Source organism: Euphorbia lathyris, chromosome 1, assembly GCF_963576675.1.
Source record: "Euphorbia lathyris chromosome 1, ddEupLath1.1, whole genome shotgun sequence".
Taxonomy (NCBI): Eukaryota; Viridiplantae; Streptophyta; class Magnoliopsida; order Malpighiales; family Euphorbiaceae; genus Euphorbia; species Euphorbia lathyris.
The window spans coordinates 72,449,435-72,473,750 of record NC_088910.1 but is presented as its reverse complement, the minus strand read 5'-3'; the positions used below and the strand labels follow the sequence as shown (position 1 = coordinate 72,473,750).

Below are 24,316 nucleotides of genomic sequence, written 5' to 3'. Positions count from 1 at the left end.
AAGGTTACAGACAGCAGGAAGGTATTGACTATGGTGAGACCTTTGCACCCATAGCATTAAAGGCCTTAACGTGTATCATTCCCGATGGTTTTCCGGGAGCTTTATAAATGAAAAAAACGCTTATGTGATTGGATTTCCAAGAATGGATGGACCGACCTCTTTTCTATACCTGCAACAACTTATCCGCAACTGGTGAAGGAGTTCTATGAAAACCTAGCGGTCGCTGAGGACGATGATGATCATTCGATCACCAAGGTCAAGAATAAGGCAATCACCATCACCCGTTCTTACCTTGCTACCCTGCTAAAGCTTAAAGCAGACGGTGCTGAGTTGCGATGCACGAATGACTACAAGCAGGTTCATTACGTCGTTGAATTCTGCAAACCCAAGAACCACAAAGGAGAAATCGCCAGTACCTGTATGGGCCAGGCTCAAAAGCAAGCCCAATATATCCTGACCAACTTCTTGTTTCCCAAGGTCAACTCCTCCTCCTCAGCCTCCAACTTTGAGCAGTGCTTCATCTGGCACATGCTGACCTACCAGCCACTCAATATGCCCGTCTTCCTTATTGGAGCCTTTCAACGCAGCACCGGGATCCTTCGGATGGGTTCGCTCATCACTAAAATACTTCAGGATCACCAAGTCAGCTTTAAGGGAGAAATTGACATAGAGGGGACTGAGATCACCTCGGGAATACTATTCGCGCTGACCCACAGTTAGCCTATCAAACCTAAGAAAGGGAAGGGATTTGTGATTGAAGAAGATGCTGCTGAGGATAATATGGTTGAAGAAGCGGATGCTGAGGTAACCAAGAAAGGAAAGAAGGTTATGGTTGAAGAAGCACCGACTGTGCGAACTAGAAAAGAAAGAAAGAGGAAAGCTGACCAATCCTTAAGCCCTCCAACCAAAGACATTAACAAAGCTCCAAAGAAGATCAGGTTAGTGGCTGGTACGAAGAAAGCTGCTCCTGCTGAGCCAGCTCAAGAAAAGCCAGAGTCAGCTGAGAAAAGAAAGGCGAGAGCTGACACTGAAGAGGAAAGCGAGGAAACCCCTGATCAGCCTCTAAAGAGGAAGAAAACCTCTAGGTTGAAGCCAGTAGATGCTAACCCACTTGACTTTGTAATTACAAAGGAATCCCACTACATGCAAAGTCAAGAAATTGATTTGGAAAAGACTCCGTGTGACCAGGAGGAAGAACTGGGCTGCACGGAGGAACAAGATCAAGGTGATAAGATGGGGTCTGCTGAGTCGAGCAACACAACTGCTGCTGAGCAAGCTACTGAGCAAGGAGCTAAGTCTCTAGTGAAGGATAAGGTTGAAGAAAACCTTTACACTGACTCAGGACTCAACTTCTCCTCTGAGTCACTTGACTCTCATGCTACTGACCCTTCTCCTCCAACCAAAACTCCAAAGGACAGTGCAGAAAAGAGGTTTAAGAAAAAGGCTCTAAAACCCAGCGTGATAGATCTGCTAGATGAATCACCGCTAAGGGACCCCATCACAGACTTGACCGGGCTCCAGTTCCAATTCTTCACCACCATCACTGAGCCAACTCCGGACCAAGTAAAGGAAAAACAAGCCTCTGTTTCTCAAGCTGAGGAACAAGCCACTAAGGGTCCAATTTCTGCCGACACCTCTGCTCAACCTTCCACTAAGCAAGTGTTCGATGTCCCTGCTGCTCAACCTAAAGAGTTAGCAAAGGAAATTCCACCTGTTAAAGACAGTGTTGAGTTGCCTCAACCTCCAATTACTACTCAACTTTAGGGCTGTAAACGAGCCGAGCCGAGCCGAGCTTTGGCCTGTTTAAGCTCTGCTCGCTATAAAATTAACGAGCTCGAGCCCGAGCCGAGCTTGCTATAAAATTAACAAGCCGAGCCCGAGCCGAGTTTTGGCTTGCTCAACGAGCTTGAGCCGAGCTTCGAGCTTATTTCGAGCCCAAAATCCTCTTTGGACTTTGCTCATTAAGAAAATTATCTAACCATGAATTGTTTGTGAGTAAATCGTTAATTATATTTGTGAAGTTTGCTCGTAAATAACTCTTTAATTGTGTACATAAACAAGCTCACAAGCAAAGTTCGTGAATAAATAAATAAGATGCTTACAAATAGTTCGTTTATTACTCATTTATTATGTTTGTGAACGAACTCATCTAATAGCAAATAAAATAATATTAAGTTTAGATATTTGTGAACTAATACAAAACTATATATATTTCTACAAAACTAAAATTTGTTCATAAATGTTCTGATCGAGCCTGCTCGCGAGCTTTCGAGCCGAGCTTTGGCCTGTTCAAGCTCGGCTCGTTTACGAACCGAGCCAGTAAATCGTGTTCACGAGCGGCTTGTTTATAAATCGAGCCGAGTCGAGCCGAGCTTTTATCGAGCCGATCACCGAGCCGTTCATGAGCGGCTCTGCTCATTTACAGCCCTACTCAACTTCAGACTAATACTGAGCAGGTGAATAATTTTGCTGATCAAACTCTTCCTACTCCTATCAAGCAGACAGAAAACCAGTCAGCTCCTGCTGCTGGCCTAAATAAAAGTGTAGCTGCTGATCAAGCTGGCACCTCCACTTCCGGGCAGCACCAAACACCTCCTCCATCCGGTGCTGACAACAATACGGCCCTTGAGCATAACACTGATGAATCCTACACTTATCTGAATGCTTCTGAGTCTGGAAGGAAAATCATCCACTCAGCTCACGCTCTACTTCAAGATATTCATCAGTCTCACGCTGATGCTGCTGGGTCTATTCCTACTGAGCCAACCCAATTCTCCTCTGTCACTCAACTTCTGACCGAACTTAAGGGTCTCAAGGAACTGATGAGTGTCATGACTTCCTTAGTCTCTCAGCAGCCCAAGCAAGAATTCATAATGAAGCTGGCTGAACTCCAACTGATGATGGTGAATCACATGAACTCCATCGAAGGAAAACTTAATGCTTTATCAGCTGCGAACTCAACATCTGCAACCTCTGCTGAGGTCAATCAACTTTTCTCCTAGCTGTCCTTCGAGCTGACCGGGGCTCGTGAACTTATCTCCTCCTCTTCTCAGTGCTCTATTGAACAGATTGGTGAAACCATTCGCCTACTCAACTTAAGCAAAGAAGAGATGGACACTGACCAGGTCAAGACAAATGACATTTTACACTGCACCAGGTCAACCCTTGCACATGTCCGACACATTAACATTCAGCATCATTCGTATGATTCTGCCTTGCTTAAGACGTATTATCAATCTTATGCCCGAATGACGGACTCCATTACTTGGATTGGGAAATCTCTTGAGTATCTACTCAACATGCTTAGTGCAAATATTAAGATTCCAGCTTCAAGTATGGCCAATGGCTGCAAGTTTTTAAGGGTCTTTGCGAAAGTACGGGTCAAATGCAACACTATTCATCCATACTGACTCGTGCTGTTCAATAAGAAAAGTTCCTTGTACCTCCCCTACAATCGAATGATGCCGGAAAAACGGGGGAGAAAGGCCAACCTAGCCAAGCTAAGCAAGCTGCCGGAACTCAACAGAAACCGGGGGAGAAAAGTAAAGCCAAACTACCAGCTTCCGGAACTCAGTAGAAGCCTCCTGGCTCAACTTCTGCTGTCCCGAGCACCCATACTCAACAACAACGGACAGCCCAAACCAAACCCAAGTCAAATCAAGTTCAAGACAATATCAAGAAATAGAACTAGCAATAGTCTATAGTCTTTGCTTGTAACTTATATTTTTTATGGCGTGTTCCTGTTGAGCTGAGTAATTCAATATATAAGCATCTTTTATCCAAACTGAATTATATTTATGCGATGCTTACTTGCTGTGTTTATATGCTGATTGAACACATGACCACTCATTGAACAACAAAATAAAACTTGTGAACATAAAGATTAAACAAGTAAATAATACTCAGTACACTCCAACTTTGATAAATGAATCCAACTCTAATACCTGAACGTAACGTAATATCTCTGATATCTAAAAGTAGATAAGTATCAAAACTGAGTAATGACCATATGTTCCAAGTATTGACCTTCTTCGGAAGCTGACTTTAGGCTCTTTTCGATTAAATCTTAGAAGGTTTAGAATTGAACTAAGTCAGTGACTTAAGTCTTAGATTCACTCAATTAGATCTTAGAAGATTTAGAGTTGAACTAAGTCAACAGATGCAACCCTTATGGGGGAGTAATCTCAGAAGAATAAAAAGGCCATCAATCATGGGGGATGCTCAACACTGAGTTCCTTGATTAAATACTTTTGCCAACATCAAAATGGGGGAGTTTGTTGAAACACCTTTCCACATGATTTTGATTTGACAAAATTATTTAAGTTAACCCCATGACTAAGACAATTAAATTTAAGTGCTTTGATTTAATTGTACTAATGTGTTTGTTCAATGTTGAGTATATTAACTAATGAGAACAGGAACTAAGTGTTCATAAAAAGAAAGACAGAACGAAGTCAGCATAAGCAAAGACACACAGCAGAAGCTGAGACGCTTGAAGGCAAAGCCGATCAAAGAAGCTGTGTAAGATGTAACTCAGTCCCGACAAAGGAAATCTTAAAGGCAAAGTCGAACAATCAAGTTGTGTATTCGTCAGGACAACGCCAATGATTCGTTTACTAGAAGACAAGGTCCGACAGATCTTTGCAACAAATCAGAAGCCTCGGAAATGTGATCAAAGACCTTTTCAAGACGCATGGACCGTTTGGCGTTTGGCAAGAAGACAAACCTGACGTTAGAAGATGAACCTGACGTAAGAAGACGAAACTGGCAAGCCTGCCTCTTGCGAAAATCAGAAGACAGGATTGGCCTGCGATTCTGGAAGCTGACCTCATGAATGACGAAAGAAGACCGTTCTCTCTCAACGGTTATGTCTGATTTCAAATCATTGAAGCTTCAGAATTCAATATAAATGGACAAGTTCATCACTTGGATCATTGCCAAACATATACATGAGAAACAGACAAGCAAAATCTTCACTAAGTCAAAAATTCCAAAAGAGAAGCTGTCTGAATAGAAAAAGCAAGTTCTTACACCAAATTCCAATCATTGTGTAAAAGTCTAGAGTGAATCGTATTCATCTAAAGTGTTCTTCGTTTTGTGAGAACAATTTTGTATCAATTGTAAAGGTTAGAAGAGTGGTGCTGAGTACTCGGTTATAGTACTCAGTGGTCGAGAAATTCTGGATACTCGGTTATAGTATTCAGTGTGAGATAGGATTGAGTACATGAATAGAGGACGGTACTCTTGCATACTCAGTTGCTATTGTAAACGGTTTGTGCTCTACCTTTAAAGAGCTCAGTAGTGGATTGAAAATGCCCGGACGGATTCTAGGGACTGGACGTAGGCGGTGAGGCCGAACCAGGATAAACTGTTGAGTAATCTCTAACCCTCTCTCTTGATATATATGTATGTGTTGCTTGCTTAAATTACTCAGTGTATAATTTGTACAAGCTGACGCTGAGTAATCAGAGTGCTGAGTTGGAAGCTGACCTAAAGTGTTATTTCCCAACTCACAATTGAAACAGCTCTAGTCAGTGTCTTATTAAAGCTGTCTCACACTTCACTTAGCCTTGCCGACCTAAAGCTGAGTTAAATTATCAACTACTTAATTATGTCAACATTATTAAGCGAAAAAGTTATATTAATTCCTAACCCCCCCATTGGAACTAACCATATTAAGTTACATGGGACCAACAAGGTTCCTCCCAAATGTAGTATTTAAGTTCGGAATAAAACTTTCGTTTTTTATTTGTGGAATATCGAAAAGGTTTTATTTTGCAAGCCAAGAAATTCGTAATATTAGCAAACCAGGGAAGTGTGGAAATTGCAAACATTTTTTCATCAGGAAAGTGGTCAAGAATCTCTGGTTGTTCGATCTCCGTGGTTGCTTCTATTCTGGATAGTGATCAGATGCTAGATTCTCGGACCCCTTTTTGTCCTTGATCTCTAAATCGAACTCTTGTAGAAGTAACAACCATCGTATTAGTCGTGGTTTAGCATCCTTCTTGGTGAACATGTATTTTAATGCCGAATGGTCGGTATAAACAGTCACTCTGGAAAGTACAAGGTAGGAGCGAAATTTGTCGAATGCGTAGACCACTACTAGCAACTCTTTTTCTGTTGTTGTGTAATTCTGCTGAGCTTCGTTTAGAGTTTTGCTTGCATAGTGTATAGGCTTAAATTGCTTGTTAATTCGTTGTCCGAGAACAGCCCCTACACTAAGATCACTGGCATCGCACATGAGCTCGAATGGTGCATCCCAATCTGGTGAGGTGAGTATAGGTGCATGGGTCAACAGCTCCTTGATATGTTTGAATGCCTGGTTGCATTCGTCGGTGAAGATGAAGTTAACCTCCTTGTGTAGCAGTGCGGAGAGTGGTTGTGCGATTTTTGAAAAGTCCTTAATGAACCGTCTGTAGAATCTAGCGTGCCCTAAGAAACTTTGAATATCCTTGACCGTTTTGGGCGCAGGTAGTTTCTCGATTACTTCCACTTTAGCTTTGTCAACTTTTAGTCCTTTGCTTGATATTTTATGTACAAGTACAATGCCCCATGTTACCATAAAATGGCACTTTTCCCAATTTAGGACCAGTTGTGTTTCCGTGCATCTCTCCAGAACAGCTTCTAGATTTTCTAGACATACTTCGAACGATGTTCCATAGATGGAAAAATCATCCATGAATATCTCAACTGTCTTCTCAATCATATCATGAAATATGGCCATCATACATCTCTAAAATGTTGCTGGAGCATTGCATAATCCAAATGGCATGCGTTTATACGCAAAGGTCCCATATGGACAGGTGAAGGTGGTCTTTTCTTGGTCTTTAGTGCAGATATGGATCTAGTTGTACCCCGAATATCCATCTAAGAAACAGTAGAATTGATAACCAGCTAGTCTCTCCAACATCTGATCGATGAAAGGTAAGGGGAAGTGATCCTTTCTTGTTGCTTCGTTGAGCTTTCTGTAGTCAATGCACATCCTCCACCCTGTGATTGTCCTTGTGGGGATGAGCTCATTCTTTTCGTTTCTGACCACGGTGGTTCCCCCTTTCTTAGGAACAACTTGAACAGGGCTGGTCCACATACTAACTGAAATGGAGTAAATGATTCCTACCTCGATGAGCTTAATCACCTCCGCCTTCACAACTTCTTTCATGTGTGGGTTTAGCCTTCTCTATGGTTGCACAGTTGGTCGGTGATCTTCTTCCATTAAAATCTTATGCATGAAAATTGTTGGGCTGATTCCCTTTATATCTTCTATTTTCCATGCTAGAGCCTCCTTGTGCCTTCTTAGGATGGTGAGAAATTGATCCTTCTGATCCTTTGTCAATGTTGCCGAAATAATCACTGGTCTACTGTTCGGTGGATCCAGAAATGCATATTCTAGATGATCGGGCAACTGTTTCAGTTCAGGGCATCTTTCTTCGTCTCCCCCCTCGAGGTCTATTTCAGGAAGAATATCATGTTCTCCTTCATCAAAGGTTCCTTCAGCAGTACCTCCTTTTTGTTCAGATTCAAACACTTGTTCCTCTTCTTTATGTTTCTCCATATCGAATTGTTCCTGCAAAAAAAAGTTGTCATCATGCGTATCGAGGAAATAACATGAATCATCAGAGACTGATGCATAGCGAACAGCTTCATGCATCTTAAACACTACTTCTTCGTTATTGATTTTCAGAACAAGATGTCCCTTGTGTACGTCAATGACAGCTCTTCCTGTTGCTAGAAAAGGTCATCCCAAAATTATCGGAACTTCCAAATCTTCTGCGATATCCATTATTACAAAATCAACAGGCAAAATGAAATTTCCAACCTTAACCAGACATCTTCGATTATACCCTTGGGGTATCGAATTGATCTATCAGCTAGTTGAACCGTGACCTTAGTTGGTCTTGGCTCTCTTAGACCCAATTGCATATAAATTGAATATGGCATAAGGTTGATACTGGCTCCTAGATCACATAAAGCATTTTGAATAGTGAGTGTTCCTATTGAACAAGATATAGAAAAACTCCCTGGATCCTTGAGCTTCTTCGGAAGTTGCTGTTTGGCTTGTAGGATTGATGAGCTATCCCTGTTTAGTTGCACCATAGCTACGCTTTCCAATTTCTTCTAGTTGGTGAGCATATCCTTCAGAAATTTGACATACATAGGCATTTCAGATAGGGCTTCGATGAACGGTATATTGATGTGCAGTTTCATCAATTGTTCTAGAAAACTCCTGTGTCTCTTCTCACAGTTCTGTTGCTTCAGTCGTTCTGGGTATGGAACTCTTGGTTCATATTGAGGCGCAACTGGTTCATCTTCAATCACCTATTTATCCTTTCTTTGTTGGGGCGCAGGTGTTTGATCACTAGACTTTGCTCCTTCTACTTTACCTGCAGCAGATTTCACACCAATGTTAGATACCTCCTTGCCTCCCCTTAGTATGATAGCATTGACTTCTTCTTTCGGATTGGTCACAGTGTTGCTAGGAAGGGCGCCTTTTTCCTTTGAAGACATGGCTGTGGCAAATTGTTGCATTTGAGTCTCAAGATTTTTTATGGATGATTGTGTTTGCTTTATGAACTGCATCATCATGGACTCTAAATCAGGCTTTCCTTCTTGTTGAGCATTTGATTGACGCTGATACTGTTGGTTAGAAGAGCTGCCTTGTTGTGGTGGATATGATGTTGGTTGATTTTCTTGTCTGAAAGGTTGCTGCATAGCTGGTTGTCTCTGATTATCCTGCCAAGAAAAATTCGGATGACTTCTCCACCCTGAGTTATATGTGTTCAAATAAGGATTCGGTGGTTGGCGAGCGATGAAATCACACTGTTCTTGCATTGATGCACCTGGTTTGGTTCTTGGACAATCTATTGGTCGATGGGGTCCACTGCAAAAATCACAACCATCGGGTGATAGCATCTCCATAGGGGCAGAGAGCTGCGTGTTGACTGTTGAGACGTTCATCTTTCCCATTGTTTTGACCAGCTGTTCCATTTGTGAGGACAGTTTGGTTATCACCTCACTGTTTGCGTTATTCGTGACTCTCTTTCCATCACCTCTCACCGAGTGCCAATTATAGCTAGTATTGACCACTCTTTCAATTAGCTCATACAGTGCTTGAGGTTCTAGTTCCTCTGGATTTCCATTGGCAACAGACTCAATTTGTATCTTGTACGCATTGGTTACTCCATTATAGAAGTTACGAACTTGCATCCACATATGTATGCCATGATTTGGTACTCTCCTCAACAGTTCTTTGTATCTCTCCCATGCTTCGGATAAGGATTCATCCTCTTCTTGAAAAACATGTGAGACCTCATTCCTCAACTTGATTGCTTGTCTGGGAGGAAAATATTTCATCAAGAACAGGGTAGCCATTTCCTCCCAGTTCATGATAAATCATGGTTGTAGATTCTTCAACCAATTCTTTGCCTTATCCTTTAAGGAAAAGGCAAATAGTTTGAGCCGGATTACTTCGTCACTATCATTTATATGAGTGCGGAATGTGTTGCACATTGTGACGAAATCTTGGATATGAGCATTTGCATCTTCGTTCGGGTATCCCCTAAACTGCACAGCTGTTTGTAACATCTGAATCATTGAAGCTTTCACTTCAAACATGTGATTGCCTTCATTTGGTATGACGATGCATGACGAATTGCCTTCAGTGGATGGTCTGGAGTAATCCTTCATCTGCAACCTCTGGTTACCATTATTGTTATTGTTGTTTTCAACATGACCTTCCTCATGGTTCTCTGCATGTTCCTGATTTGGTATTTCGTTTTCACGATCCATTCTGATGCGTCTAGCTTGTCTGAGTAGTCTTCTCCTTCTTCTGCATGTTCTCTCTATCTCAACGTCTACGGGAAGAATAGGAATACATGCTCTTCGCATACAAAGCTAGAAATCGAAATACAAAAACTGGGCAAACAGGTGGTTATTAGGTAACGAAATAAGCATACAAATTCTTCAATACTTCAGTTCAAACAATCCCCGACAACGGCGCAAAAACTTGGTGTGTTAAATATGGACGCTAGAAAATGTACTAGGTCATGTGTAGTATTTGGCAAGACCAAATGTCGTATTCCACAGGGATTGTACTTTAGTGAGAAGAATAAGTTACCTTAAGTGTTAGATTCAGATATTGAGTGGGTGAATAATATCACACTTTAACATAAACACTAACTAAACAATAATAAATGGAATGAATTCAAGATGAACAGGCACAGACCTAGCCATACGCCTACGAACAACTGTGCCTAACCTTTATCGTTTAGTGAAGTAGATCTATATTCCTGAGTTGGGTCTCTCCTTCATCGGTCACTAAGGTCCGGTGTCCCATTTCCAAAGATTCTAAGTAAGTGATATTAACCAAGTGTCCTTGTGCTAACATACAAACAAGCATTAAGCGACAGGAAGCATTCATAAAGAAACCCCAATATGTGGTAGTTTTTGTGTCCGTCCACTACAACATATGCCGATTAGCTGTTTCCGTTACGTCGGAGCACCGTCGTGCCATCTTCGGTAACCATAAAATAGACTTGATCTTTAATCTATTCTTTAAGCATACTAATAACACTCAATCATGGATAGAAATACTTCATTAATTAACAAAAAATACTTACAGTCGCCGTTTAAATGGCTGGCTAGGCCTACAAAAGGAATTACTCACTCATTGTCATGAGTGAATAGCTTATTCTCCCCAAAAACATTCTTCTGACAGAAATATAAAAACAGAGAATAAAAACTGAGAGTGGAAAAAACCAAGGTGCCATTAGAATAAGATTCCTTTCCTATTATACCCCCTTCCTAACATCAACCCTAATTACAAGGGTAAAGAGTCACAAAAAGTAAATACAAGGACAAGTAAACAATCCTCCTACACTTGGCGCAAGATGGAAGCTGTCTTGCTTTCCACGTTTATCTCTCTTTCTCTCTCATGTAGCTTGCTCGTCCCGCACGTTTATCCGTTTCCTTCCAAATGACCCGTTAATGCCGTTGTTTAAGCTGTTCTGTTCTACTGGAAGCCTGTTCATGAGGATTCCTGCTTCGAACTGTTATTTCTGCCTGTTTCTTCGAATTCTGGTTGAAAACTAAGACTTTGAAGCTCTTTTCCATGAATGTTCATCCTCTTTTACTTGCTCCTTTTACTCGCATAATTCCGCATCTAAATCCTAGACACGCATAAAGAGGGAATCAAAACTCGAAATAATACATCTCGAAAGATGATAAAAAGTGAGTTATTCAGAACGACAATGCAATATGGTCGACATCAGTCACTAAACGTTGATATGCTAAAACGAATTGCAATTGTATGTTGGATGTTTTAATTTTTTTGCAATAATCGACGACATCACGTGTTCCAGGTTATCCCAATGTGAGCCTACTCCCAAAATCCTAGGAAAGAGACTTGAACCAACAAGTGTGTGGAGGAATAAGGATGGAAGAGCGATGTTATGATACGTGTACATGGACTAACGTTTGTTTCTTATTGTCTTATACTTGTTTCCTTGTAAAAATGTAATAAAAGCACACACTACGAACCATGCATATTATCCATGCATACATGCTAATGGGTGTTGCATGTGCAGTAATCATGATTGAGAGATCTTGGATACGAGAGAATAATCGGTTGATCAGAAGGTTCGAGTAGTTACTGATTCCGCAACTTGAGGTGTCCCGATTAGCAGTTGTGGAGTCAGAATTATCTCAGGAACAGTTAGCGGCATCCAAATCACCTCAATGATTGGTTAATATGGCTATATCTGAAGAGAGAATAATAGGGCTAGAAACATCAGTTACCGGTATCAACGAACAGTTGGCCATGATTCTCGTTAAGTTGAATAAGATTGGATTTGAGAACAGTAAGAACGACAACAAACATGTAGAAAATGATGATGCAGACACAGGTCACCATTTTGGGAATGATGAAGACTACCATGAGTACATAAACAAAAAGAGCGAGAAGGAGAGGGAGAAAGAGGAGGAATGGAGGCAGAACATCACTGAGGAAGTACGTGACTTACAGAGGTTAGGCGCTGGCAGCCAAGACTTTTACAATCTCAAGAACTATTTGGCTGCAACCGCCCTACCTCTGAAATTCAGACTCCCTGACATGAAGAAGTTTGATGGAACTAGAGACCCCACTGCCCATATTTACCAGTATGTAGCTGTGATGAAGCATACAATCTTGACTAAAAAATAGGTTTTAGGACTGTTCAACACCTATCTAGAGGGGGCTGCCATCATTTGGTTCCATGCACTGCCTTCTTCAATGAAGAGAGATTGGAAGGAGCTAGCTAAGGCCTTATCGCCTAGTACAGTTTTAACACTATATTGGAAGTCATCCTGAAAGAACTAGAAAGCACGAAGCAGCAGCCCGGGGGAATCCCTTTCTGATTTTATGCGGAGGTGGAGGGCTAAGGCAGTAGTCATGAAGCAGAAACCGCTAGAACAACATCAAATCCGAATGGTCGTCGGTAATACTTTGTCTAACATCAAGAATGAGCTGAGATATATACCATTCACTGACTTCAACTAGATGTATAGTTGTGCTCTAACAGTAGAAGGAGATGGAGAACCGAAAAAGGCTTACACAAAGTGGACTAAATCATGGTATAGTGCTAGAGAGGGCCTAGTGCAAGTGCAGAGCCCACAGCAGTGAAGGTGCTCAACCTTAATAGCATAGGAAGGAGGCAGTTTGCTAAGCTTGATTAGACATATGTAAAAGTTTTCGGACGATTGCAGAAGAATGGACTATTGAAAGCTCTCACTCCTACCAACAAGCTACCACCGACTCCTCATATGCAAACTAGAGGATATTGGAATTTCGACAACATTTATGGGCACGCAGTGGAGAATTACGAGAGATTGAAACATGAGATCCAGAACTTGATCGATGAGAAGAAGATAGCCGATCCAACATCAGCTAACCCCTCTACTCGGTGTAACTCCTTGCTAAATCATAGGGTGAGTATGATAGGATCTGGACTTAAAGAGAGTACTGTTCTGGAATCATTCAACGAGATTGAGGAGGCGCTGTTGAGCTTAGAGGAGAAATCGAAGGTAGGGAACGGATTGTATGCGTTCTTTTTTGTCTGAAGAAGAAATAGATGCAGCAATGAATGGTGCAGCCGGGGATGCCATATGATGAAGATGATGTTGTAGACACCGGGGAAGGGTCGTCTCGGAGGATTATGCCCGAGTTGAAGTTGTTTAGTGGGGTAGAAGACCCCCAAGTGCACTTGTATGAATACATGGCTATCATGCTCATAGATCCATTTGGGATAAAGGAGATCTCTCAATGGTTTTATCACTCTCTAGTCAGTGAACCCTTGAGGTGGTTCCAATCGTTGCCTGATTACTCCAAAAACAATTGGGCACAGTTGTCGACGTTATTCTTAAAGAAGTATGGTGGTGCTAGAAAGAAGGATGGAAAAACAGCACTATACAGATTGGGCCTATCAAGCGCTTGTTACCATTCATTAAGAAATACAAGGGTGACAAAGACCCTATGGAGCATTTGCATTTCTATCTGTCGGTCATGGGCCCAGTAGGTTTTAAGGAAAAAGAGATCACGAGTCTGTTTTGTAACTCGTTGATGCGAGAGCCTTTAGTATGGTATATGGCCCTTTCGATGGATGTCAAGGGAGATTGGGGCACGATGACCAAGAGGTTCATCAAGGAATATACAGAATGTGTGCCTCAAGAGGAAGCACATGAGTCAGATGAGGATCATTCTCTAGGGGTGGTCCTAGAAATGGTTAAGTACAAGGGCTTGGGGAACCTCATTAACCATATCAACTTATATCGAACTCTCATAATGGATACATGGTTCTATCGGAACAAAATGATTGAATGTTTCTCATGAACCCTTGCATGAGAGGTGTTAGCATGGTAGAGAATCTCCCAGGAGAGCTAAAGGGCGATTGGTTGTCATTTATGGATGCCTTTGTACAAAGATATGAGATATACATACCTTGGACCGGGTCTCTAGAAGATCTTGAAAGAATTCGGCAATTCTCAAATGAATCCTGCATGGATTATGCCAAAAGATGGAGGTACAAATACGCCTCATGTCAGTTGAAACTGGGGGATCTGGACCAAGTCATGTATATCCGAAAGAATACACTTCCGCACGTGGGAAAGAGACTGTGTAAAGTGTTCTTACGGAATTACGAAGAAGTGATAGGCTAGGCTATGTATTATGGAGCAGACTCGTCCTACGATAACCCTAATTTTCCTCGGGTGATGGACCTGATAGTGGTGGATATTTGGGAGAGCTTCTCAGATGAAGAAGGTGTTAGCTAGAGGGGGCCTATTGATATATGGGCCGAGTCGGATGAAGAACCGGAAATAACAGTAATGACCAGGTCAGGCCGTGTGGCTGAGGATAAAGGACCGGCAGTAGAGGTGAGGGGTGGAGATGGATCCACGCCTAAGTTCGATGATCAAGTTCTCGAGCAATTGATAGAAAACTCAGGCCAAGTGCACTGTGTGGGAAGTTCTATGCCACTCTAAGTATCACAGGGAGAATTTAATGAAGGAATCGCAAAACTTAGTCGTTTTGACTGACACTGAACCATCGGCATTGGTAGGGGCGATCATGGCCCAGAAAAACACTGAAATTACCTTCACTAATGAAGATCTCCCATAAGAGGGAAAGAAGCACAATAGGCCCTTGTACATCAAGGCTGAGATTAATGGCAAGAAGACCAGTTGTGTAATGGTCGATGATGGATCGACTATTAATGTATGCCCCTTGAAGCTTTTGACAAAGCTTGGGGTGGAGAGAGGAGATTTGACCGCTTCGGAAACTATGATCCGAGCCTATGATGATAGTGGTAGGCACATTGAAGGGGTCTTCAAAGCGAAGCTGAAAGTGGGGCCTCACAAGGAAGAAACAAAATTCACAGTCTTTGATATCCCAATGAGTTTTGCAGTGCTCCTAGGGCGCTCGTGGTTCCACAAGCTAGAGGGTGTGCCCTCAACTCTTCACCAAATGATCAAGTTCCCCTATGGGGATGAAGTAGTGACCATTCGAGCTGAGAAACTAAGTTCAGTGGTAGCTTTGGGGATTGAGCCTCAGCTTTTCTTTGGATTTCAAGTATCTAGACTATATGAATCCAGCATGACCACTGGTGTATTGAAGATGATGAAAGGAAGCTTCATTCCTGGTTTGGGTCTAGGCGCACAACATCAAGGATTGACAGAGTTCCCCGATTACAAGAGTCAGAAGACCCGGAGGGGTTTGGGGTATGAATAAGGAACCTCCTCCAACACCGGCAGCAAGGGAAAGACCGGGCTGAAGAAGTACTTTGTGTGTAAAGGGTACGAAAAAGCATACTCAAGAGCTCTTGAACCGCGGACAAGCACCGAGGGAAAAATTCTATCGGGATTCAAAGTCTTCAACCACGACATCCGCTGGGACGAGGAGAAGTCGAGCTGCTTTGTAGATGAGATAATGGTGCTAGGCCAGACAATGAGGAGCAGATAATCATTGTCAAAGCAACTGTGGGGGTGGTGGACGAGCCCGGAACCTCAAAGACCCAAGATGGCCTGAAGACAGTAATTATATCACTGCACTGTTTGAGAATGGTGATGTATTCACCAAAACTACCAATGAAATGAATTCTGATTTGGCTTACTTGCTTGGTGTTGATTCTAATTATTCCATTCATTCTCATTTATATAACATGTCTACATTTGAAATCAATTCGATAGAAATATCAACTTTTAATCTTGGCATAGATGAAAATCCTAAACATATACAAATTGCTCAAAATTTAACTGTTGAAGAGAGGAAAGAATTTGAGAGAATAATTAAAAAACATGAAGTAGCATTCGCTTGGACATACGATGACATACCGGGAATTGATAACTAAATCGTAACTCACTGTACCCCAATGCTAAGCCGGTAAAACAAAAGCTCAGACGCATTAGGACAGAATGGGCGGATAAGATTAGAGAGGAAGTGAAGAAGCAGCTGGAGGTGGGCCTCATTGAAGTGATCAAATATCGTCCATGGGTGGCCAATGTAGTACCAATCGCAAAGAAAGATGGTAAGGTTCGAATATGTGTCGACTATAGAGATCTCAATAAAGCTTCCCCAAAAGATGAGTTTGCATTACCTCACATCGATGTGTTGATCGATAGTGCGGCGTCTAGTGTATTCCACACAAAGGTGGATGGTTTTGCAGGATACAATGAAGTTTAGATGGACGAAAAACATAAAGCGAAAACCTCTTTCACAACCGAATGGGGCACTTACTGTTATAGGGTTATGCCTTTTGGCTTGAAGAATGCAGGGGCAACATACCAATGAATGGAGATCGCATTGTTCCACGATATGATGCACAAAGAGGTGGAGGTATACGTAGATGATATAATGATCAAGTCAGATACTAGAGAAGGGCATTTCGCGGCTTTAGAGAAGTTTATGGCTAGAATTGAGGAATTCAAGCTAAAGTTTAACCCAGAGAAGTGTTTCTTCGGTGTTTCATCAGGAAAAATCTTGTGGGCCATGTAATCAGTAACAAAAGGATCGAAATTGACCTAGAAAAAGTGAAGGCCATAAAAGAAATGCAGGCACCTAAGGATGAGAAGGAAGTGAAGGGATTCCTAGGTCGAGTACAATATATTAGTCAGTTCATAGCACGACTCACCACAATATGCGAACCCATTTTTAAACTATTGTGAAAGGATCAACCCATGGTATGGAATGATAGATATGAGCAAGCCCGAGAGAGCATCAGGACCTATTTGACTAATACACCAGTTTTGAGACCGCCCAAGCTCGGAAAGCCACTTCTATTGTATGTAGCGATTGAGGAGCAATCTATTGGAGTGATGTTGGACTAGAAGGGGGATGATAGGGACGTTTTGTCCCTATCTTTTAGTGTGATTTACGGTTTAATTTTGAGCTAATAATTAAGTTTAATTACAAAAATAAGTGTGTTTTCAAATAAATAATAAAATAAAAATAAATTCTGTACTTTTGAGAATTTCCCTTACTTTTGATTTATTTTAGAAAAATAAAACATCAAGCTAATTCGGTACTCATAAGTCGTATTTTGCAGGTACGGGCTAAGAACGAACAAATAAAAGATTAATGATGCAGAGCACGTGGGGCGTAAGGTACATCACGTGGGGCGTGCCACGTAACTGTGCAATTCCCACTAAGTCACGACAGTCAACTTGCGCGTTCCCACATAGTCAACACCAACCATGCGGGGCGTCCCCAGATATACGCGGGGCATAAAGAAGCAATTCTGCAATATCAAGTTCTAGGAGCTCAACCACACGGGGCGTACTTCGGTCTACGCGGAGCGTGGTTGAGTCAACTCTTCTGAAATCAGTCCACGCGTAAGAGAAATCATCAACGGGATGGGTAATTGACAGACACGCGGGGCGTGCTCCTATCCACGCAGGGCGTGCCATGTGAAACCTGCATTTACAATGTGAAATCTTACTTGTAACTTGTGTATTTACGATTTTACCCCTGAACTTGATGTGTATAAATAAGAGTGATTAGCACTCATTTTAGGCATTCAGATTTTATGTAACAAAACTCTACCACCTTAAGAGCTTGTTCACTTATTCCGTCACTCTGTCCACCAAGCTCGAGAGTTCCTCCTACAAGACCTACGATACGGCTTTGAGTCCGGTTAGCTAGTTCCAAGGGCCGATTTTTCCCTTTCTACTTGCTAATTAGCTTGTACTCTTCCTATGTACTAGGCTTGGTTGTATTCCGCATTTACGCGTTCCATATTTATAATATATGATTTGTAATTTCCGTTTCTCTATACGTGTTGATACTTATTACTTGTTTTGATATTCGTAATTGATTATTGTGTAGGGGGACACGATTACCGATACCCTTTGGGAACCATATAGGTTTTGCCCTACCGGAAGTGACGCACCGGAAACTGTAGGAATTGATAAGCCACGGAACTTACGAGCCCTAGTTTCTGATCCCTCGCATTAGACACGCATTTAGGAGGAACCGCGTAGTCTAAGTACTTCACGGGTCGGTCGATCTGCACGTAGTCGTCTTTGTAAGAGTAAATTATCAATCGTATATGTTCGGAGTCGTTGTTTATTATATTTATAACTTAGCGCCACCTGTATCACGTCTTTAGAGTTTTGGTTATATAAATCTGTCTCACCATAGTTTAGGAGAAGTTTGTAGTCGTCACCCCAAACCAACCTAAAGGATTCATCGCTTAGATAACGAATAAAACCGAATAGTTTAATACTTGTGGTTATAAATCCCGCGGATTCGATACCCGGTCTTAACCGGATTATTACTTGATACGACGGGGTACACTTGCCCCTATGTAGTAGCGTCTAGTAAAGTTAAAAGCGCACACACATAACAACTTATATTTTATCCATTCCCATATTCATCGACTATACTACTAGGCGCCGCCACATCAAGGGACACAGGAGTGGAGCATACAGTGTATTACTTGAGCAAGAAGTTCCTAGAATATCAACTCAAGTATAACATGGTTTAAAAAACGTGCATCATAGTGGTATGGCTCATGAAAAAGTTACAACACTACTTCCAATCTTACGAAGTAATTATCATCTCAGGATGGACCCCGTGAAGTATCTGTACCAAACTCCATCTCTAACAGGTAAGCTAGCTAGATGGTTGCTCGTGATGTCCGAGTTCGATATCGAATATATGACAAAGAAGGTTATCAAAGGAAGAGTTGTAGCAGAATTCCTAGCTAATCAACCCATAAGAACATAAGAAGAAGAGGTAAACTACGATTTCCTGGATGAATATTTGAATGCAATAGAGGTTATACCATGGAAAATGTACTTCGATGGTGCGGTCAATTCAAATGGAGCGTGTGTAGGAGCGTTACTTATCACATAAGGGGAGAGAATCTTAATGTCGAAGAAATTATCGTTCCCATTAACTAAGAACATGGCCGAGTATGAAGCATGCATTTATGGACTAGATTCATTAGCTGTCCTCGGAACAGCGTATGTGGAGATTTGGGGTGACTCGAAACTGATCATTGAACAGGCTCAGGGCAATTAGGAAGTAAGAGAAGAGAGGTTGCGTCCGTACCTAGACAAACAGGGAGGGTTAGCATAGAGGTTCCAAGAATGTCGTTTCTATCACATTCCCTAAGCATAGAATCAAACAGTCGATGCCTTGGCTACGCTAGTTTAGTGTGGGACAACCCCACGAATCTTGCTTCAAAACCCTTAGTGCTTCGAATGTCCCATAAGCCATGCTACGAGGATGTAATGCTCTTAGAAGTGGATGAAAAACCATGGTATTTCGACATAGTGAATTTCATGAAAGATGGTATCTACCCAACGGAATCGGAACCAATGGATTAAGCGGTAATCAGAAGGTTGGCTCAATAGTTCATTATTAACGACTTACTTTACAAAAGGCATACCGACGGGGTACAGTTGAGCTGCTTAGATGAAAGAGAAGCTCAAGAGGCGATGGAATCGGTACATTCTGGGATTTGGGGAGCTCATATAGGAGGAGCAGTGTTGGCAAAGAAAAGCTTGAGGCAAGGCTTCTATTGGCTCACTATGGAAAGGGATTGCCACGAGTATGCGAAGAAATGTGACGATTGTTAGATTGATGGAGATTACAACCATCTGTCGGCTATAGAATTACATGTGTTAGCACCTATATGGCAGTTTGCAGCTTGGGGTATCGAATAATTGGGGAAGTGAGGCCTAGTGCATCTAACAGACATAAATTCATCGTTGTGGCCATTGATTACTTCACTAAGTGGGTTGAAGCTGAGTCATTTGGAAAGTTGGGGTCGAAACAAATGAGGAGGTTCATTGAGAAACACTTAATCACTAGGTTCAGAGTGCCTCATCATATGATAACCGATAATTGGGTCTAGTTTCAGGGAGAGGTGAAGAATCTCATTCAGGAATGCAATATTGAACACCGGAAGTCTAGAATAAATGGAGTTTTCTGAAAAAACCTCCTCTCCGTATCGTCCTCAAGCCAACGGGACAGAGGAAGCAACAAATACAAATCTCAAGAGAATCCTAGTGAAAACAGCTGAATCTCATCAAAATTGGCACAAGCAGCTACCATTTGCCTTGTGGGCCTATCGCATGACAGTCAGAACTTCCATTGGGGCAACAACGTTGTCTTTAGTGTATGGGGCAGAAGCAGTATTGCCTATTGAAATTGAAAAGCGCTCCGTAAGAATCACAATAGAAGCGGAGATTCCCGAAGTGGAATGGGCAAGGAAGAGGTGCAAGCAGTTAGCATTGGTGGATGAGAAAAGGATGAAGGCCCTTTATCACGTGCAGCTGTACCAAACAAGGATATCCCGAGCCTTTAACAAGAAGGTGAAGGTCAGTCCTATCAAGGACGGTGATATGGTGCTGAAATAGATATGAATGACGCACACAAACACTAGGGGAAAATTTCGCCCAAACTGGGAAGGGCCATTCCTCATGAAGAAAGTACTAAGCAAAGGGGCGGTGAGGTTGACCACGATGTACGGCATTGAGTTCTCCGAACCTACCAAGCTAGATAGGCTCAAGAAAAACTTCTCGTGAAACCAAAAAAATAAAAAAATTAAGAAAATTCTCGATAGGTTGAAAACCTGCAAAGGGCGATTTATGCAACAGCAAGGGATATCCCAATGAATGAAAACCTAATCAGGCGCTCATTTGAAAATTCTGGGGTAATAGAAGGAGAGGTAGAAAAATCACCGAGATCCGAAAACCTCAAAAGGGGGGATCCCAGTAACAACAGTTATATTTTGAGCAATTACAAGAATAATGTATGATTGGCTAAGTATTTTTATCGTTTGTAACTAAATAAGGCATGAATATATTGAAGGAGAATGATTGGGATGATTATAATCGACTACAATGCATAGTGATACAATCATAAGTTATACACTTTCTTTTACACCCAAAACAAAATGCCTAAATATCTCATTTCTTTATGTACATAAATAATATCCTGTCCTAAAAAGAAAAATACGGGTCCCCTAAATACATACAATAATATCCCTGCCACGTAATGAAACTACGAATACCAAAATGTAAGTACCATCCCCCACACTAAAGCAAACATCAATGAAAGGGCTCGTAGAATGGGAGGTTCTCGAAGTGCTTGGGAGTACCATAGTCATCAGCACGATGGCCCCTGGCAAACGCGATCTCTAGATCCCTGTGTCTCACCTCTAAGGCTGAATGACTCTCCTGTAAGGCAAAATGACTCACCTCCGCCACCAAACGGCCCTCCTCGGCCATCTGACGGCCCTCCTCAGCCTCTAAGTGACCCTCCTCAGAAATACGATACCTCTCTAAGGCGTCTTGCTCCGATGCTAGATGACGTTCCTGGCAATGCCTAACACGAGCATCCGCCTCAGACTACATGTGCTGCCTCTGTAACTCTAGGTCTCCCTCATGACCTGCCCAATCACTAAGCCACCCCTCATAATACATCTGACGATCATGCTGCACAAATGCCTCAAAGGTGGTTAGAAAAAGCAAAACGGAGTACATGCCAATTGATCATAAAAGCAAAAAATATCCCAGCATACATCACATACGTATTCACTACACTAAAATAAAAGATAGGTACTTACACATCGATTAGAATGGCTGACACACAATAGATCGCGGATACTATCGGCGAGACCCGCAGCACTAAAGTAATACGCGCTTGAGACCTGGGTAGCGTCACGAGGATCCAAATAAAGATCAGCCGGAGGAAGGGAGGATATACAATCACATTATACTTCCTAATTAATATTAGGAACATTGTCATTAAATATATACTATATATATAATTAATAATTTACAATTCTAATCAAATTAGAACTCATATTTTCTAATAGAATTATAATCCTATAATTTATCTATAACTATAATCAAATTATAATTATCTTAATAAATCAATTAATCAAAATAACCTCCATACTATATAAATTTGGACCCTTATAGTTCCACTCTCAAATTACCATTCCATCCTCTGATTCCAAGTCCCATGTGTGACCCTATAGGTTCTTACCACTACTAGCCGTATAAAGTTATTGAAATTAATTTAACAAATTAATTTCAACTAAATGTATAACAAAATGTGTGCATATGATGTTACTAGCAGAATCGTTATATTCCCCAGAGCGATAAGAACCCAAGTTGATACTGACGTTTACCTTTCCGTATTAGGTCCGTTATAATTCGATCCTTCATCAACTATATCCTTAAACGAATCTATAACTATGGAATATAATGAGACGTTTGTTTTACTTGTTCATGTAGAATTAACTCTAAATAGATAGCTTAAGCGAAATCTCCATTTCGACTCTTAACCTTATCACTTTGCAAGGATTTCAAGTTAATTCTCCACAAGAGGCCATAGATATATCTCATATCTATCAGGAGTGACGAATGCTTAATCTAACATTAACTATCCTGCGATTACTTTATGTGATACCCAATGCCTACTCGCACACACACCCCAGGAACCCTCTTGTTATAGATCGTGTTTAAACAAAGTCAAATTATCACACTCCATAATGCAGAATCACTAATTAATGTTTGTTTGAAGTCTGAGGATTACTTATACCTACTAATACCATTTGAGACGAAACATGTGACACTAGATAAATCCATCCATCCTATTATCTCAGCCATTTAGAGATAATTGAACAATAGCCATTCAAAGAAAACTATGATGGGGAGCATGATACTTGAGAAGTAATTGATTGAAAATAAATAACTGCTTGTTCTAGTAGTTTCAGGCTGTATTATGTAACTTATCTTATCGAACATACGCACAAGTTATCATGCATGAATTCGTATGTTTTTTAGGACAATATCCATATTTCTCTGATGTTGCTTAAACTGTAAATACTGAACCGATATGCATATACTGCTCAATATATATGAAATACGCTTTGTAGCCGAGATATGCTTTAATAGATTTTGGTTTAATGTAATTTAAGCAAACATCATTAGTTTAGATATACAAAGCAATGGAAGAATTTTGGTGGTACAATATTGAGGAAAGTAGCATATGAACAAGTGTGACCATTGGAAAGTGATTGCACATTAACTTATTAAAAATCAATGAATAGGATATCATTTCTTCCTGCTTTTAGATTCACTTATAGACAGGTTCGTTCAAATCCTTTTTTCATGATTTTACATTACTGAATTTTTGGCATAAATGTTCTCCTATCGTACAATTTCCTATGGGTCGAGTGCACCGTCTATTAAAGACGAGGGTTTCTGCAAATGGAAGGGTCAGAGCAACAGTTGTTATTTATACAGTAGCAATACTAGAGTATTTAACTATAGAAGTGTTGGAGTTGGCAGGGAATACAAGCAAAGATCTGAAGTTGAAGCGTATTACACTGAGGCATTTGCAGCTTGCGATTAGGGGGATGGAGAACTAGATACCCTCATCAAACGAACTATTGCCGGAGGCGGTGTTATCCTGGACATTCACAAAATGGCTGATTAACAAATCTTCCGAGGAGTAATCTTAGTCTGATATGTGCTCATGTTTCCATTTCTATCCATGAATGTATGAGAAACAGTGATAAGCTAGGAACCCAATTGAGTAGGGAAGTTGGACTTAAATGTTGTTTAAAAAATCATTCAAACTTTTATTCATGTTTGAAATACTAATAAGTCGACATTAAACAATTAAACATGATTTCAAAATTACATTTAATGATTCTAATCAACACCCTTATATTTTCATTTGAAATTGGTATATACACATTCAAGTTCTAAAGTCATTAAAAAAAGTACTTAGGAATCAATTTTATCACTTCTGTAATTTTAGAAATAAATAAATTACTAATAGGGGCACTTAAAATCGTCCCTACAGCTAAAGCAACAAATTTAGAATAACTATCAAGGATGAATTCCGTCGCTAATATGTAGGTATGGTCTCATTTGGCGACAGATTTAGAGTGATTGATGTGTAAAATTGCATCGCGTAAATGTTTGTCGCAAAAACTTTCACCGCGTAAAATTTCGTCGCGTAAATGTTTAATCGTTAAAGATCTAATGTGACATTTTTTAGTTGAGATGACAGGTGATGTAGAGATTGACGTGTTGCACCGCTAATGCCATATCATTAGCCAATTGGATTAGGGTATATTTGGTGTTATTTGAAAAATATAAGGATACATTTGTGTGTTTATTTGATATAGGGGCGTATGTTTCAAAACGGACAAATACAGGGATAAATATGTGTAATAATGTACGGAGAGATGTGGTCATGAGACTAGGGGAGGTGTTATGAGGAAAGGAAAGAGGAGGTCTAAATGTCACCAGTTTTGCA

The 24,316-nt window shown here is 41.0% G+C and overlaps 1 non-coding gene across 1 annotated transcript; it reads left to right on the top strand.

Moving 5' to 3' along the window:
* Positions 1–9,214: 9,214 nt before the first annotated feature.
* Positions 9,215–9,321, top strand: LOC136216205 (small nucleolar RNA R71). Its single transcript, XR_010683195.1, has one exon. It is a non-coding gene; the product is annotated as a small nucleolar RNA R71 (small nucleolar RNA).
* The last annotated feature ends 14,995 nt before the right edge of the window (positions 9,322–24,316 follow it).